The 7,690-nt window shown below is 35.8% G+C and overlaps 1 long non-coding RNA gene across 2 annotated transcripts; it reads left to right on the top strand.

Annotated features, from left to right (window-relative positions):
* The first annotated feature begins 1,782 nt into the window (after positions 1–1,782).
* Positions 1,783–4,197, top strand: LOC113353129. Of its 2 annotated transcripts, none has more exons than XR_003361093.1 (5): positions 1,783–2,311; positions 2,538–2,756; positions 3,266–3,345; positions 3,620–3,756; positions 3,946–4,197. It is a non-coding gene; the product is annotated as an uncharacterized LOC113353129 (long non-coding RNA). The 2 variants fall into 2 exon arrangements; XR_003361094.1 differs by having other exon boundaries at positions 2,507–2,756.
* Positions 4,198–7,690: the final 3,493 nt, after the last annotated feature.

Below are 7,690 nucleotides of genomic sequence, written 5' to 3'. Positions count from 1 at the left end.
TGACAGACCTATTGAAAACAGAGTCTTTATTTCTGGTGACGCGTTTATCAGAGATAGTACTCTTGTCCATAGAGTCAGATCGCTACAAATACAGACTTTTGAGGTCTTGAACGTGTTTGCCTGCTCTGATACCAATTGAAAAAGCGGGGGTCTAACAACCTCACCCAATATTTCTATTAGCAATCTGTATGGACAAACTCCGATATACTTTTATGAGAATCAACTAGACAGTTAGACTCAATCAATAGAAAAGTATATCAAATAGTTTTATATATTTATCTCTTGATGTAATTCTTACTCAAGAAAATCTGCGAGTCTTGATTAAATACAAGAGATATAAACATGGATGGTACCAAAGACCAATATCCAAGGATCAATCAATTTCTACTCAACAACCAAAGGTTGGGTTTCACAATTGATCGATACAACGTACAACCTGTGATATTTCAACTATATAACAAAATATAATGCGGAATAAAAATAACACAGACACCAGAATTTTGTTAAGGGGGAAACCGCAAATGCAGAAAAACCTCGGGACCTAGTCCAAATTGAACACCACACTGTATTAAGCCGCTACAGACACTAGCCTACTACAAACTAACTTCGGTCTGGACTGTAGTTGAACCCTAATCAATCTCACACTGATTCAAGGTACAGTTGCGCTCCTTAAGTCTCTGATCCCAGTAGGATACTACTCACTTGATTCTCTTAGCTGATCTCACCCATAACTAAGAGTTGCTACGACCCAAAGTCGAAGACTTGATAAACAAATCTTTCTCACACAGAAAAGTCTATAGAATTGAATAAATCTGTCTCCCACAGAAATACCCAAGAGTTTTTGTTCCATCTTTTGATAAATCAAGGTGAACGTGAACTAATTGATAAAACGGTCTTATATTCCCGAAGAACAGCCTAGTATTATCAATCACCTCACAATAATCTTAATCGACGCGGCGAAAGAAGATATTGTGGAATCACAAACGATGAGACAAAAATGTTTGTGACTACTTTTATATCTTTCCTATCAGAGATATCAATCTCAAGCCAATCTTTGCGATTGTACTCGTACGATAGAAACAACAAGATCAGATCACACAACTACCACTAAAAAATTATTAACTTTTAGCCATGATCTTCTTGTCACTGGTTCATCTATCTCGTGGCTATTGGTGACATATTGCCACGACTTAAACTAGGGTGTGGCAGTATATCGCTAATTTTCCACGACAAGAGGAGAATTTGCTACGGGCTGACAGTAGATCCATCTTTTCATGCTATTAACGTGATAGTGACTTTCTAGTCACCTGTTAGTTGGTCGTGGCAATTAGTGGGCTTTTGCTACGTCAATCCTAGGATAGCAGCGGGTAATTCATAAGAAAACTTCCAAGTTCTTCAGCGCCAAAAATTCCCGCACCGAATGAAAATTTGGCCCACGATCGAAGGCAAAAAGATAAACCTGCCCACTTCCCCTTCTGCTCGGAGCGAGACTCCTCTACCATCGACCCACACAACTAGAAAAAGGGGAACAACTGAACCAATGTTGTGTAAATACGGATTAGTGGGTGGCCCACCAGAAGGTTCTTCAGCCGACTTAATCAAGTGGAGATAAACATTAAGAGCTAAAGACTAGCTTATACGGTGACACGTCAACTTAAAACGTGTCTTGTAAATGTTCGTCACTGTTCATGCATTCGGGTATATAAATACTCATGAGGTGCTTGCTGGTGTAATGAAGAAATGAAAATGAAATGGAACACAGTTCCTCTTCCTCTCCACTTTTGTCTTTTTTCTTGTTGTATACAACGTTAATTAAACAGTATAACATGAACACTTACTCACCAAATACATGAACTAGCACTATTGTTAAGATGATTGAATTCCACCCGTGTTCGATGAAAATATAAAAACCAATACATTCTTTCCGTGTTCTACTCTTTACTCCATTGTTCTAGCCGAACATGAAAATCATTCCCACCTTGTTCTCCTCCTTCTAATCTTCACTTTAATCCGTAACTACAATTTCACCAATCGAAGACTTTCACATCCATTTATAGTCGTCAATCAAAAAAGGGTCGATCATAATTGATTTAAGAGAATGTATTCGAGGGTTTGAAAATCTTATTGAGGAGAGAAAATCGTTTGTAGTGGAGTTTGTATCTAATTGGAGTTGGATCGAGCAATTAATTTTGAATTCTTTCTTAGGGTGATCAAATCGAAATTGCTAGTAGTTCGATTGAATCAAGTCATCATAGTATAAGTTTCCATAGGTATTTGTTTCTAAGGATTTCAATCTGATTGATTTTCTCAGGTAGTAGTCATGCAAACTTATCTTTAATTAGCATTTAGATATTTGTTTGGTATAACTCGAACATCTAGTAGAAATTGAGATTTTAGGAATCTAATCAGAGACTGATAGGTCAATTGTTCAAGATTCCAAAGATACTACTATGAGGTTGCAGAGGATTAATGATTCATTTTTCTTTTTTTTGTTGTTGTTTTTAAGGAATGAAATTAAAATCTATCTTCATTGGTAGGTGTATCTGAAAATGATAGCCCATACGAATACTAGAGCGGGTGGTGGTGGTGCATAGGACTCATCTTCGTTCCTCCAGGTTGCTACGGACGAATACGTCATTGCGTACACTTAATGATATCCATAGTTACCTCGGAGAAGATCAATTTCTAAGGAAATGCCTTCCTGTATATGCTGACTAATGATCTCTTCAAAGTTGTGAAGGATGGAGTTCTTTATGGTAATTTTTCAATCTAACCATTTTCATATGTTAAAGTTAGAGTCCTAAAGATATATGTTTTGGTGCCAATGGTCATTTGTGAATGCATTGATTGCACTGATCAAGTAAGTTCAGTGGTAGTTATGGGATTAAGTACATTCATTTTTAGCTTGTCCATAAATAAATCCCTTGTTCCTTTAATTTCCTAGTACAAATGTCTTACATTTTAAGTTCGATTTTAACCCAAACTTTGAAGTTTTAAAACTTTGATTAAAGAACTTGCTTTGACATTAGATTGCTTCGACTATGGTAATGGTGGACATTGTGATTTTGTTATTTTACATATAATAAAGTATATATCATTGAAGTTCTTTGATTGGTATAACTGTAGATCTTTAAGTATATGGTTTATGAGCGCTTGTAATGGAATATGATTCTTTTATGTTTCTCTTAAGGTCTACGCTTAATCTCCAGATTGATTTATTTGTCGTCCCTTTGGATGTTTAAACTGAGTTGGTTTTTTATTGTAGGATGAGAAAATGAATGTGTTGGGTATGTGCCCACAATATGTCTCTTTCCGGAGTTAACTATACAGAGCAAATGTTTTAAGGTACTATGGTACTGTGTCTATCATTTCTTGTTTTTGGATGCTACCTTATTAAGGTATTATGTGAAAGATATATGCAAGTTTTGGCGCTTGCACACCCTTTTTGGTTGGGTTGATAGTTTTTTACATTATTGTTGCTAGTGCCTTTTCATGCCTTGTGATTGAACTTGCATTCTGATTGTTCCATGAAATTGAAATCTCAGTAGAGCAACCACCACTAGCACTAAAACAGGTGATAGCTATGAAAAGAGTGGTGCTGACATTCATTTTGTTACAGACAGGCAAATCTTCCTTAAGAGTTGCAGGATGGAAATTGATGAAACTGAATATGCTCACACAAAAAAGGTTTTGTTTTAATCTGTTACAAGGTGGTGGACCAATAGCTTTCGGTTTAACTTAGCATGTTGATCACTGGTAGGTTAATGCTTCTAGTTAAGAGGTTGATTTATTATCTTGTTGTCGTATTAACTTTCCATTGATGTGCAACTGTATCTATTTTATGCTCCAGATTTCACTAAATGATATAACTCGTTAAGAGATCGATTTATTTATCTTGTTGTTGTATTAAGTTTCCATTGGTATGTAACTGTAGTTATGCTCCAGGTTTCACTAAGTGATATAAATTGAAGGCTGTAGTGACGTATATATTGAAGGTTCTGGTGAAGATACATGTTGATTTACATTCGAAGTGAAGGAGTGTCACGTCATCCCCTTGTCGTTTCAATTTTTACTGTTTAATGTTCAATTAAATTGGTAGTTGGAAAACTCGACTTGAAATTATATTTCATTTAGCTCTTCTTTGCGTTGTTTGAATGTAATCAATTATGACGTTGTAATAATCGTTTGAATGAATGGATAATGTTGTTGGAAATACTCGTGTTAAATAAATTAGTTTTTCGGGTCTATTTGAAATTGTCAAGTAAGAACCAACTAGAATGGGCTTTCGTCAAACATATCTATAGCAAATATCCGACCGACCTATAGCCGCGCCTGATTTATTTCCATGGCTAATTAGCACAAACGTGTGAATATACTCATCTTAATTAGCCACAACTAAATTCGTGGCAAAAAGACTTCTACCAATTGACACGGCAGAAAAACCTTGGCTGACATCGTGGCAAAAACTATTAGCCACAGGATATTAGTCACGAGGAGTCAGCCGTGGCAATGTATTTTTTGCCACGGAATTTTGATTTACACACACACATTTTTATCGTGGCTAAAGATGAACATTTGTGAGTGTACGAGAAAGTAGTGCCGGTCTGGCTTCACAATCCCAATGAAGTCTTTAAGTCGTTAACCTGGTTTTATAGAAGAAACCAAAGGTTAAAGGAGAATCGACTCTAGCTTACACAACTAGTATCACACGTAAGGTGTGGGGATTAGGTTTCCCAGTTGCTAGAGTTCTCCCTTATATAGTCTTTCAAATCAGGGTTGGTATCAATGTTAGCTTAGTAACAAAGCATTCAATATTCACCGTTAGATGAAAACCTGATTAGATTCAAGCTAATATTTTTCAACCGTTAGATCGAAAACCTAGCTTGTTACACACAAATGAAATGCACGTTTCTAGGTTTGTGTAACCGTACCCAGACATGTACATTTGTTAGTTCAACAATAGTTAACCAAATGGTCAGCCACATGAGCACTTTCATATCAACCATATTCTTCTTCACCATAACTAGTTCAAATGACTCAAATGAACTAGTTAGAAAGTTATTTAATTGCAAGGAAATCTTATGTAACTACACAAGACACAATCGAAGCAAAAACGATTTGATTCACTAAAATCGATTTATGAACTTTATACCCACGGTTTGCAATTAGCATTCCTTAGTTTATATAAACATGAGTTCACAAACAATCGTCTTTAGATATAACCTAACTCAAGTTCGCGGACTGGGTTCGCGGACTTAAGTTCCCGGAAGGAGTTCTCAAACTCCAACAGATTTTATCGGGTCGAGAACTTCCGCCAGTTCGCGGACTGGGTTCGCTGACTTAGTTCACGGCTCTTGTTCTGGTTCTCTTGATCAACAAAGTTCGCAAACTTCGGTTCAAGGAATAAGGACTTATACATATATGTGTTTCCATAATAATGCTTATATCCATCATTGGTTATATAATCTAAACTCTCATTTCAATCATTGAAACATTCTTAGAGGACGTTATATAGTTGTTATTCACAAACCATTTTTCGTCAAAGCAATTTTCAAAGTGATTGAAACATAACATGACTTTCGTCACTAGGTAAAGATGAACTTGGCCAAAGCGAAAGCTTACCAACACATATTTCGATAAATAGATAGGCGAGATAAACTCGGCTCGAAATAGCAAATGTGTATAATCAAAGTCTATATAGTAAAACGACTTTTGTCTCAATATAGGAGATAGAGTAGATAGACTTTTGAGTGATAGATAAGTTCAAGTCTCCACATACCGTTTTGTCGATGAAGTTCCACCAGTTCCTTGAGTAGTTCTTCGTCTTGTATGATGATCCTCCATGGAGTTCTTGGCTCAACTACACTTTCTATCCTAGTCCGAGACTTAGCTATAGTATACTAGAAATCAATACTTATAGTTTTGATCACTAACATTGACAAACATGCTTGAGATAGCAACGCATGCGAGTTCGACCGAGCAATGCTCTAACACCTTCATTTAGGTTAGAGTAATCGTACCTAAATGTGTACACTAGGTTGTCTCTGCAGTAGTTAACCAAAGTTAGCTATATGAACACTCTCATATCAACCTTATTCATCTTAACCACAACTAGTTCAAATGACTCAAATGAAACTAGTTATAGAATTGTTCAATTGCTATATTCTCATAGAAGTATACAAGAACACAATTGAAGCAAAATCGGTTTGATTAACTTGAACCAATTCATGAACATTATAGCCACGGTTTGCATAGAATGCATTCCTTATTATATAAATATATTAGTTCATGAAAAAACCGATTTTAGAACTTTAACCACTCAAGTATGCAAAGGGGTTCGCCAGTATGCAAACGGGTACGCATACTTCCAAACACAGCAGAAATTCCTGAACCCAAACCTTACGCCAGTACGCGTACGGGTATGTGTACTTGGGCTCTCGGAATTTCACAACTAACAGGTACGCATACGGGTATGCATATTATAGTTCCGGTCATGGATCACATATATGCAAGAACGCATACTATGTTCATATCCAATGATAGTTAAGTGTTCTAAACTCTATTTCAATCATTGAAACATTCTTAGAGGATGTCAATAGCTGTTTTCACGAACTATTAGCATCAAAGCAATTTTCAAGTTATTGAAATAATCATTACGAAACATTCCAAGTCTACACCAAATGATTGTATCACACAAACCGTGTAAGATGTTACTCGACGATTTTCACATGATCATCTTTTGACTTTCGTCAAGAATATAAGATGAACTTGGTTGAATCGAAAGCTTACCGATACATATTTCGAGAAATATGTAAGCGAGTCAAACTCAGCTTGAAATATCAAATGTGTAATCGAATACTATATAGCAATACGACTTTTGTCTCAATATAGAAGATAGAGAAAAAATAGACTTTCCAAGTGATATATGAGTTTCAGTCTCCACATACCTTTTGTTGATGAAGTTCCACAAGCTTTCCTTAGTAGTTCTTCGTCTTCAAATGATGAACGTCGTGAAGTCTAATGCTCAACTACACAATCTATTCTAGTCCGATACATTACTATAAGTAGACTAGAAATCAAGACTTATAGTTTTGATCACTAACATTGACAAACAAGCTTGAGATAGCAACGCTTGCGAGTTTGACCAAGCACTGGTCTAACAGTAGTGAATCTTTGTATGTAGAAGATAAGGAGTAGCAGTTGAGAGAAAGAGTGAAACTGGTTCTGGTCTATTGGAAAGATAAGGCAAGGACTAATAAACCTAAAATTGATGGCTCTGATTAAGTATAAACACCGATGGCTAGAATTAGTTAGTATGTATAACCTCGGTTTCTCGGTTATTTCTGTTTGGTTTTAGGCAACAACCTAAACTGAAACTGAGATAGTCGGTTTTCTGAACCTGGAAACCACGATTATACTGCGAGGATTTCAGTTCAGTTAATAATTTAACGGTTTTAATTCGTTTGGCGGTTTAGGTTCAGTTTTGTGCAGCCCTATTTATCTGTAATCTTAACGTTTTGTAACACAACTATTCTAAGGTTTCTCATAGGTACTAGCATCAAATGATATTTATTAGAACAAATCGTCTTACTTAATTTGTTACCAAATTTGAAATATTAACTTGTACGCAAAAAAAAAAAAAAAAAAAAAAAAAAAAAAAAAAAAACTTTAACGAGTCAAATTGAGTTCA

Source organism: Papaver somniferum, chromosome 2 (assembly GCF_003573695.1).
Source record: "Papaver somniferum cultivar HN1 chromosome 2, ASM357369v1, whole genome shotgun sequence".
NCBI classification, from domain to species: Eukaryota; Viridiplantae; Streptophyta; class Magnoliopsida; order Ranunculales; family Papaveraceae; genus Papaver; species Papaver somniferum.
The sequence above is the reverse complement of the archived record's forward strand: the minus strand, read 5'-3'. Positions and strand labels throughout refer to the sequence as shown.